This window comes from Chenopodium album, chromosome 1 (assembly GCF_948465745.1).
Source record: "Chenopodium album chromosome 1, dcCheAlbu1.1, whole genome shotgun sequence".
Taxonomy (NCBI): Eukaryota; Viridiplantae; Streptophyta; class Magnoliopsida; order Caryophyllales; family Amaranthaceae; genus Chenopodium; species Chenopodium album.
Genome location: NC_137834.1, coordinates 11,004,414 through 11,013,772, shown reverse-complemented (window position 1 = coordinate 11,013,772; position 9,359 = coordinate 11,004,414). Strand labels below are relative to the sequence as shown.

Below are 9,359 nucleotides of genomic sequence, written 5' to 3'. Positions count from 1 at the left end.
ATAGGAAGTGGGAATTGACATAATACGATTAGGGACATGGAAAATAGGGAGCCGCCAACAAGTTTTTAAGGAACTTGTAAACCGTTTATGGATCATAAAAAGGCAACCACGATAAAGGGACAACGAAGGCAACAACGATTGATCTGTGAAGGTTACACCCCATTCATAATCCATGAGATTACTAGCTCCATATGGTTCGGAACCACGAAAGGAGGATCGGGGATGATGGTACGAAGTGAGTCATGGAGTCGCATTCGCCCGTATTGGCCTCTACTCGATTCTTATAGTGAAAAGTGATTCCTGCGATCTCAAAGGCATACAAACAAAATATTCAATTTGCTCCAAACTATTATTAAGCTAAATTGGTTTAATATTAATGCAACATATAATTCTAAAATATTGTGATCACTTGATTAAACAACAAGATTAAAAAGGATCCTAAACCGGCTGTCCAAATTATCTTATTAGGCGTGATTTTCAATTACATATTCCCTTTAAACATGCAATATGATGATCATAAAAAATATAATAGAATAAACATTAATATTGGAAGCAATTTAACAATAAATTGTTAGTCAAATCAAATAATAATAATAACCTGTAGACACCCATTTGTGTCTCCACAAAACCAAACCCAGTGATGAGTACCTTTCACGTCGAATCATAATCGAATGAAGCGAAAGTGTGGAAAGTTTAGTGTTGCGGAAAGTTTTTATTTCTTTTCTCTTCTTTATGTTTTTGAAAACTTATTTTAAGAAAAACAGCCAATCCAGTTTGGTTGGTCCATGATATGGGTCCAATAGTAGTGTAGTTGGATGGGGCTTGCAAAGACCTTTCCAACGATATTTTATAAGCCCAATTCCGATGAATATTGAGGAAGTTATGGCTAATTTACTAAACTGGGCCCTGTTTGAGCTTAATGTTCGGCCCAATGATCTAGGGGAGGGCCTAATATGATTTATCATTCCTAATGAAATTAGGAATGGTTTTAGTCTTCAAAGATTCTTCTAGAAGGTTCTTTTCATTCCTAATTCAATTAGCATTGATAAATTGACTTTTTATTGACTTTTCAGAGTTTTAATCAAAATCAAATAGCATTTTCGAAGAAATTATATTATTTTATCCTCCAGTACGGTAAACTTATCGGATTTTCAAAAACGCGTTAAACTTAAGCTTGGAGTCTGACCCCAGGCCTTGGCGCCTGGAACCAGGCCTGGCGCCTAGCGCTAGCCATTGGCGCCTGGCGCTAGTGTTGGTGCCTGGCGCCAGCTAGCCAGGGTTGGCGCCAGCTCTGTTTTCAAAGCGTTAGACTCTATTTTGTCTAATTTATCTTTTTGGCTGATTTTCTCTATAAATATCATATTAAAAAACTCCGTTTTCAGGGACCGATCATCTTCATTCATTCACCAATTGTTTTCATTCACCAATTCTCATCATTCACAAGTTCTACAATCTGTTTTAATTAGCATTCATTCAATTCTTTCTTACTTTGCTTCTCATACAAAATTCCGCATTCACAAGATCTAGAAACACCTAGCCATATTCGAAGTTGCCTTCGCCCTAGACGTGAAAGGTTTAATTTCTGAGGGTTTGGTCCCAAATCTCTATTTCAATTATTTAATTTATTTGTTTTGATTATTATTTTCCTTGAAGTTACTAACGTGTGTATTTTGTTATTAGAAAGAGGTACGAGGCATCAAAGTAAGTGCTTTATTGATTTATTGATTTTATGATGTAGATATCATGTTTACATTGTTATTATGATATTCCTAGTATCATGTCTAGGGTATTTGTAATAATAAATATGCTTATTATGATTCCTGCGATGCTTCCTATGTTCTTTCTAATATTTATGATTGTTAGTATCATGTTAGGGTTAAAGATTTGATTTTTATTGCTTAGTGACATGCTAGGGTTTGTTATTAATCTTGTTAGTATCATGCCTAGGATCTCGCTATTTTTATTATGCTTTAATATTGACATGAACATGTTTATGATTATAATTGTTATAATTTATGATGATTATTATTGTTATAATTTATGATGATTATTATTAATATGATGATATTGATTATTTATTATGTTGCTTGATGCTTATTTATTGTTATTGCTTGATCACGCCTTTATGCATGTTTAAAGGGAATTGGTACTTTTAATCACGCTTAATAAGATATTTAATAATCTTGTTAGGGTTAATTTGATTATAACTCAAGTGATCGCCAATAAAAGATTCATTTGTGCATTAAATTCAACCAACAAAGATTAAACAGGTTTAGGGTTATGTTGGGGTTTGGTGAGTCCGACTCACCGCGGAAACAAACCCCAAAACAAGACCGCACTCGCAATAAATAAAACCATTAACATAATTATATTAATCACAAGATTAAGATATGCTAATTACCTTTGACGCGTGCTTCGCTCCAAAATGGGCTCTTACTTGAAAGCTTCAAGTCCCGCTCACACGGAGACCACCAACGAAGTCCACCCGCACCAACAAAACCGACTAGGTCAAATGTCTTGGGGTTAGCAAGACCCGACCAATAAAACCCGAGTAATTATATTGAGTTCAAAGGTTTTCACTAATTGTGATGCCTTTTCCAACTCTTACTCAAGCATCATTCCCAATGCCCATACTTGGGTATTTAAAGGAAATGATGGGAGTATCATTTACTCTCCAATCAATGTGGGATAGTATGATTTTTCCATTTTATTTTAAAGCTAAAATAAAATTAATAATCAAGCTAGTAATAAATCAACAAGTGGCAAGCTCATGTGAGTGGTTAGGTGAGAACCACTTAAAGAAGGGGGGGACCAAACTTGCTCCCCACTCCCTCTCCCATAACCGCCCACCTCACTCCACACACACTCAAGGACCACTAGCCACATGGCACCCACCCTTGGGCACCAAGGCAGCCAAGGTGGGCTGCCATGTGCTGCTGTTTGTGGCAGCCACGCCCAGCAGGCCCAGCACTCGCATGCGGGCTGCCAGGAGCTGCTGGCCAGCAAGCCCAGCATGCTTGTGCGGGCTGCTGCTGGCCTTGTGCCTTGGCCAGCGCTGCTAGGCAGCAAGCAATGGCCTAGCCATGCTGCTGCTAGATGTGGCGGGCTGGCGCGCCTAGCGTGCTAGCTGCTGCATCTTGTTGCGGCATGGCTTGCTAGCCATTGCGCGCACAAGGCTGCGCCTAGCATGCTAGCACACACTAGGCAGCGCCTAGCCTTGCGATGCTAGCATGGGTGCGTTAGCACGCACCAGCCAGCCTAGGCTCGGCTTGGTGCGCATGCTAGCCACCATGCTAGGCCATACGCCCTTAGCACTCGGTTTGCTTGGGCATTCCGATGCTAGGGGTATTTTGGTCTTTTGTTGATTTATTACTATTTCTCATCTCGTCTTTCACTATTTTTTGACTCGACTTCCAACGCTCGGTTTCGACGCTCTAAGCTCGAATTTCCGTTGTCTAAATAAATATTACTCGGTCGACTCAATAATTCCTTCCGAATCAATTCGTCGGTTCGGTTTGTTAAATGCTTGGGTGTGACCCGAAGGGTTCAGTCAAGATTAAGCTGTAATATTAATTATTCATTAATATTACTAATCGGAAGCGGCCTCCACCCAGGCATTCCGATCACTTGACCTCACTGAATATATTAGCTTTCTAATAATTCTGAACCCACTAACGGAATAATACACTTGTTCGAAGGACACCATTCCTTTTAGGTTAATCCTATTGATTGCATGTTAATCAGAAAGCGCACATGAATACGATTAGAATAAAGTAGAGGCATATTATTAGGGCAGGTTCAATCTCTTTTAGGTTGGATTTGTACCTTCATCCCCGAACCCTTATTTGGTTCATGACCTTATGGAGTTGACGATCTCTTGGATCGTTAAGGGGTGTAACCTTCACCTCGTGAGCGGTCTACAAGTTCCTAAAAAACTTGTTGGCGACTCTTTTGATCTATCTTCTTCCCTTTTGGACGCCACCGTACTTTAGTGTATGATCACAGTGGGGTTCAAGCTAGTGGGATTTTAAAGGATTGAAAATATTCCCTACAGTTTTTGGCGACTCCACTGGGGAGGATTTCTATTTTAATTCTTGAATTTGTTTCGGCAATGATTTAGAATGAGTGGATGAGACTCGAAAAGTTCTAAGTATTTCATGTGCGTAATTTTGATTAACATTATTGTCATATGCATAAAAAAGATCTCATTGGAAAGACCATCCGTAATGAGTTAAAAACATAGGATTTTACACGTAGGAAATTTGAGAAATATCTTTCACAACTAGGACTGAAATAACACCGCGCGAAACTGGAAAATTTTATCGAGCACAGAAAGCTGCTGAGGCATGTGGGAAGTAGCGTCAGGGGCCAGAGTTTGGCGCCAGACTTTTAGCCGTAGCGCCAGACGCCAGTATTGGCGCCAGGCGCTACAGTTAAAAACTGGTGCTAGTCTCTGATTGCTGGCGCCAATTTCCCCCAATACCGAGCCAGAAATATGCGTTCTAATTTCGACCAGTTTTTCGTATTGTTTGCTCGATCCTACTTCCTGATTGAATTTTCTCACTTTTCTGAAACCCATATGTGTTCTACATATGGACATAACCCTCTGGGAATTCATGCTCCATCTACCCGATTGAACGCTCCGTGCAACAAAGGGTACATCTGAGATGTTGAATTCACCGAACCATGGAAGCGAGTTTTTTCTAAAACTCGCGGTGTCCTATCCACTCGCGCCAACCCTTCACGGTTAGGCTTCCGCGCGGTGCATCCGGATAATTAACCATGGACCCTTTTTGACTAAACCATATCCCGAACTTTAGAGAACTAGAGCCATGGTTAGGTTGCGAACTCATTGCATCATATTGTGCCTACTTGACTAATTGTGCATTATTTGTTGTGCATATATATTCTATGTTTCTCTTAACCGGTTGTTGACTTGTGTTGAGACTAAATCAATTAATGACTTAAAGAACTTTGCCTAATTAATTTATTAATTTATTAATTTGAGTCAATAAAGTCTAATATTTTAATTAGAATTGACCTAGTACGACTTTAGGCATACCCCAGTTAACTAATAACACCGAAAACAGTCCCAGACCGAAGCTCCAATATTGGCGCCAAGGTCTGAGCTGTAGCGCCACACTATGGAGTGTAGCGCCTGACGACAGTTATGTTGTCTGGCGCCAAGCTTGGCCGACAGTTTGGATTATTGGTCAAGTCATCACCTAGGGTCTAATTAATCAGTTTTCTGTTTAATTCGGTTAGGGAAATTCTCAATGGTGAACTCTAATTATTTAATTTTCCAAGTGGTGAACATTCTTAAAATTAAATATCAATGGTAAACTTAAATTTTTTATTTTAAATCAATGGTAACATTAATGATTAATTTAACTAAACATTTAACTATAGTTAGTTAGTTTTTTTTTTTTAAAAAAAAAAAAAAAGAAAATCACCTAATTCCCCCACTTCTCCCTTCCCAACCCCCACCCACGCTGGCGCACCGGCTTCCCAACCATCCTTCACCGGTGCGCCACCTAACAACCAACCGCTAACCGCCCTAACCAACCCGAAAACGGGCCCCCTTCCCCGGCGACCCTCATCCTCTGTTCGCCGGCCCAAAAACCCTGAACCCAACCCAAAAACACCGCAAAACCCAAACTCGTTTAGGGTTTTGAAACCAAACCCAGAAATCGGGTATGGGTTTTAAGGTGGTTTTGGTGGGGTTTAAGGTTTTCACACTGCGCGAAAGGGGAAGGGGACTCGTCGGTTTTCGGGGACGCGTAAGGGACAGGGGTCGAATCGGGGTAGGGGTCAGGGGAGGGGGGTCGATTCCGACAAGGAGAGGGTGGTGTCGGGGAAACGGGTTTGGGTTTTGCGGTGGTGGGAGGTTATTTTCGAGGGAGAGTGGGTGGTCGCCGGCGCTAGGGGGAGAGTCGCCGGTTTCCAGCCGCCGAGAGGGGGCTGGGATGGGGGAGGGGCTGGGCAGTGGGTTGTGGGAGGGTTGTTTTTTTTTTAATTTTAATATAATTAAAAAAATAAAAAACTAACTATAGTTAAGGAAATAACACTTATCAATGGTAATCAATAATTTAGGTTTACCGTTGATAATTAATTTTAAGATTGTTTACCACTTGTAAAATGGAGAAAGTGGAGTTCACCATTGAGAATTTCCCATTCGGTTAATTTTGCTGTCAATAATATTTAATTGAATCAATGATCGAGTTTAGGCACTAAGTCCCATGGTCTTACACAAGAGTCCAACCATGTCACTTACACTCAACGCACACACCAATACACCTACTTTGACCATGATTAAGTGAGTCTTGTGTGCGCGTTTTTCCGTCATTTTTTTTAGGGGGGTAAGTCGGATATTAATCCTCCAATAAAAATAATAATACTTAGTTCCCTAAAAATATGTACATTATTTTTGCCAAAAATACGCACCCTTTTCTTTTTTCTTTTTTCCCTTAAAATAAACCATAAAGTCAAGATGATTCGAGTCAAGTAATTAAAACACATAATGGTTTAATTTACAGCGCGTGGTCAAGTAAAAAAGGACGATTAATCAAATATAACCTCTTCGTACAAGTCCAACTTTTCGACAAACCTATAGCTCGCAAGAGGAAAGCTAGAGTTATCATGGCAACTCAAGAAGAAGTCAACGATCTTAAGAACCAACTGGCTACTGTGACTGAGACACTTAAGCTTCTTGCACTTAGGATCGACGATCCCGTGAAGCAACAACAAATGGACCTCATGTAAGAGAGCCTAAGCAAGTTGTCTAACGACTACAAGTTTCAAGAGCTTACATCACAAGGGGTCTCGGTGGAGAAGGATCTTCTTCCGCAGAAGTTCAACGCCAACGACATCCCAAAATTCAGAGCAATTGACAACCCTTACTTCCATTTAAGAGCATTTGAAACAATAATGAGTATCAAGGGTATCGATAAGAAGGTCTTCCCTTCTCTTTTCTCACTATCTCTCGAGACCGTTTGCCAACAATGGTTCTTTTCTCTCGAGAAAGAAAAGACCTCTACCTGGGAGTCTATAGCAAACGCTTTCGTAGACAGGTACAAGTGCAACATTCAAGTCGAGACTGACCATAGAGAACTTGAAATCCTCAAACAAAAAGAGAATGAAGGCTTCACCTCTTTCTTTAACAAGTGGAGAGAGACCTCAGCTAAGATGATTGAGGTGCCAAGTGAAAAAGAGTTTGTGAGACTGTTTATCAAGAATCTCCAAGAAAAATATTCCAAGCATCTCAAATATCAAAATAATCTCCGTACCTTCAAAGCCGTTTATGACATTGGGATCAATATTGAAGATGACTTGGCTAAGTCAAAAGCTGCCAACAATAACTCCAACAGTGGTTGGAAAGGAAAGAAGAACGACAATCCTTCTTCTTCCAAAACCGCCCACTCAAATAATGTTAGCACCTTCAATTTAGGAGAAGTTCTTGCCATGAACAACCAAGGACAGAAGAAACCATTTAGGAGGAACTTCACTCCTATTGGCATGAGTTATGACACCGCATTTGATCGATTAAATGCAAAAGGTCTTATAACTCCCATTGGACCATTTGGGGACCCACCAGTGGAGAAGAGGTCGGTTAACTGGAACCCCAATGCACACTGTAAGTATCACCAAGGTAGGGGCCATTCCACTAAAAGTTGTTGGAAGCTTAAGGAAGCTATCCAAGACCTAATCGACAATAACAAACTGGCGTTGCCCCCTGCCAGTAAGAAGCTAAGCATCGACAATGCACCTCTAGCTCATACCCTGGCTATCTCCGATGAGGAAAACGAGGTTGACCCCTCCTCTCTCATTAAACCTGTCAAAGAAATCGGTGCCATAGAAAAAGAAGAGGAGATCTTTTTCGATGTCAAGGATAATCTTCCAGAACCGGCGAATAAGGAAGATATACAATTGCTCACACTATCTATGAAGGAGGCATCGCAACTACTATGTGAAGCTCTCAAAGTTATGAACGAACTCCATAAGAAATATGATGAGCTTCCACTTCCAAAAGAAGAACCTAAAAGAGAATTCACACCAGTGAGAACGACTTTTGAGGCAAAGCACTTTCCCTTACAAGTCACTGAAAAACCCAAGAAGAGCAATAGAATTCACACTCCAATTGGGATCCCATATGCGCAAATGTTCGAAATGCTCTCCGAGAGTGGCGAGGTCAAACCTCTCGAACCGAGACCATTCGAGTCATCAAAAAGGACATGGATATTACTGCCAGTATCATCAATCAGGGGGTCACACTATAGAAAACTGTTTCAAATTCAAGGATTTGGTACAGAAAACGATTGATGAAAAGAAACTAGTCCAAGTTCAACAAGAAGAGGATACAACCATTAATGGAGTTTGGGAAAGTGATGAAGAAGATGTCTATCTAAAGGACATAGTAGGACCTTCACCTTCTGGGTCATACACCACAGATGACATTTGGGCTGAAGAAGATTCATCAATAGATGTCCTCACAAGATCTGGGAGAATGTAACCTCCCGTTTCAACACAACCTATGCCAACCGTACATCAAGTTCCCATACCTATCATCGAAGACAACGACATTGTTAAACTGTTTAAGAAGACAAAAGTCGAGATGAACGTGTGGAAACTTCTGGCAACATCTCGAGAGCATAGGTTGGCTGTAATAAATGCCTTGGATAAAATCGGGATAGATTCTGACACTACTCCTGAGGGACTAGCCAACTTCCTCACAAGTGACCTTCCTAGTCCGATTAATTTAATCACCTTTTCTGACAAAGATTTACCCCCAGAAGGTGACAAACATTACAAGGCATTAAACCTCACGGTAGTCTGCAAAAGGATGAATGTTCCTATGAATCTTGTAGACCATGGATCGACTATCAATGTATGTCCACTTAGAACTGCGAGGATGCTCGACATAAGGGTTGAAGACTTAACTCCGTCCACACAAGGAATAAGAGCCTACGATAATACTCGTCGTCATGCTCTTGGCAAGATTACCCTAAATGTAACGGCAGGAGCAATAGAACATGCTACTACTTTCCAAGTAGTGGACATCAAAGCTTCATTTAACTTATTGTTGGGACGCCCTTGGCTTCATGATCTAAAGGCCGTCCCTTCATCTCTCCACCAACAAGTGAAAGCTATAGTTGGAGGAATTCTAATCACCATCGATGCTTCGCCGATGAGAATTAAATCCATAGAGAATCCAATCATTAGCGTAGAGCACGACGAGGATGATGAAGACTTATGGGGCTTTAACGAAGAAGTCTCCTTAATCTAGGAGGATGAAAGGACATCTCTTTGCCACGACCCCCATTCCAACATGACCGTCAACGCCATGCTGAAGAAACAAGGAC

The 9,359-nt window shown here is 40.8% G+C and overlaps 1 protein-coding gene across 1 annotated transcript in view; it reads right to left on the bottom strand.

Moving 5' to 3' along the window:
- Nucleotides 1–265: 265 nt before the first annotated feature.
- Nucleotides 266–9,359, bottom strand: part of LOC145642003 (uncharacterized) — an 87,873-nt gene continuing 78,779 nt past the window's right edge. The window contains exon 5 of the transcript XR_014115610.1: nucleotides 266–300. The gene's annotated coding sequence lies outside the window, so the exon portion shown is untranslated. The remainder of the gene's footprint in view (nucleotides 301–9,359) is intronic.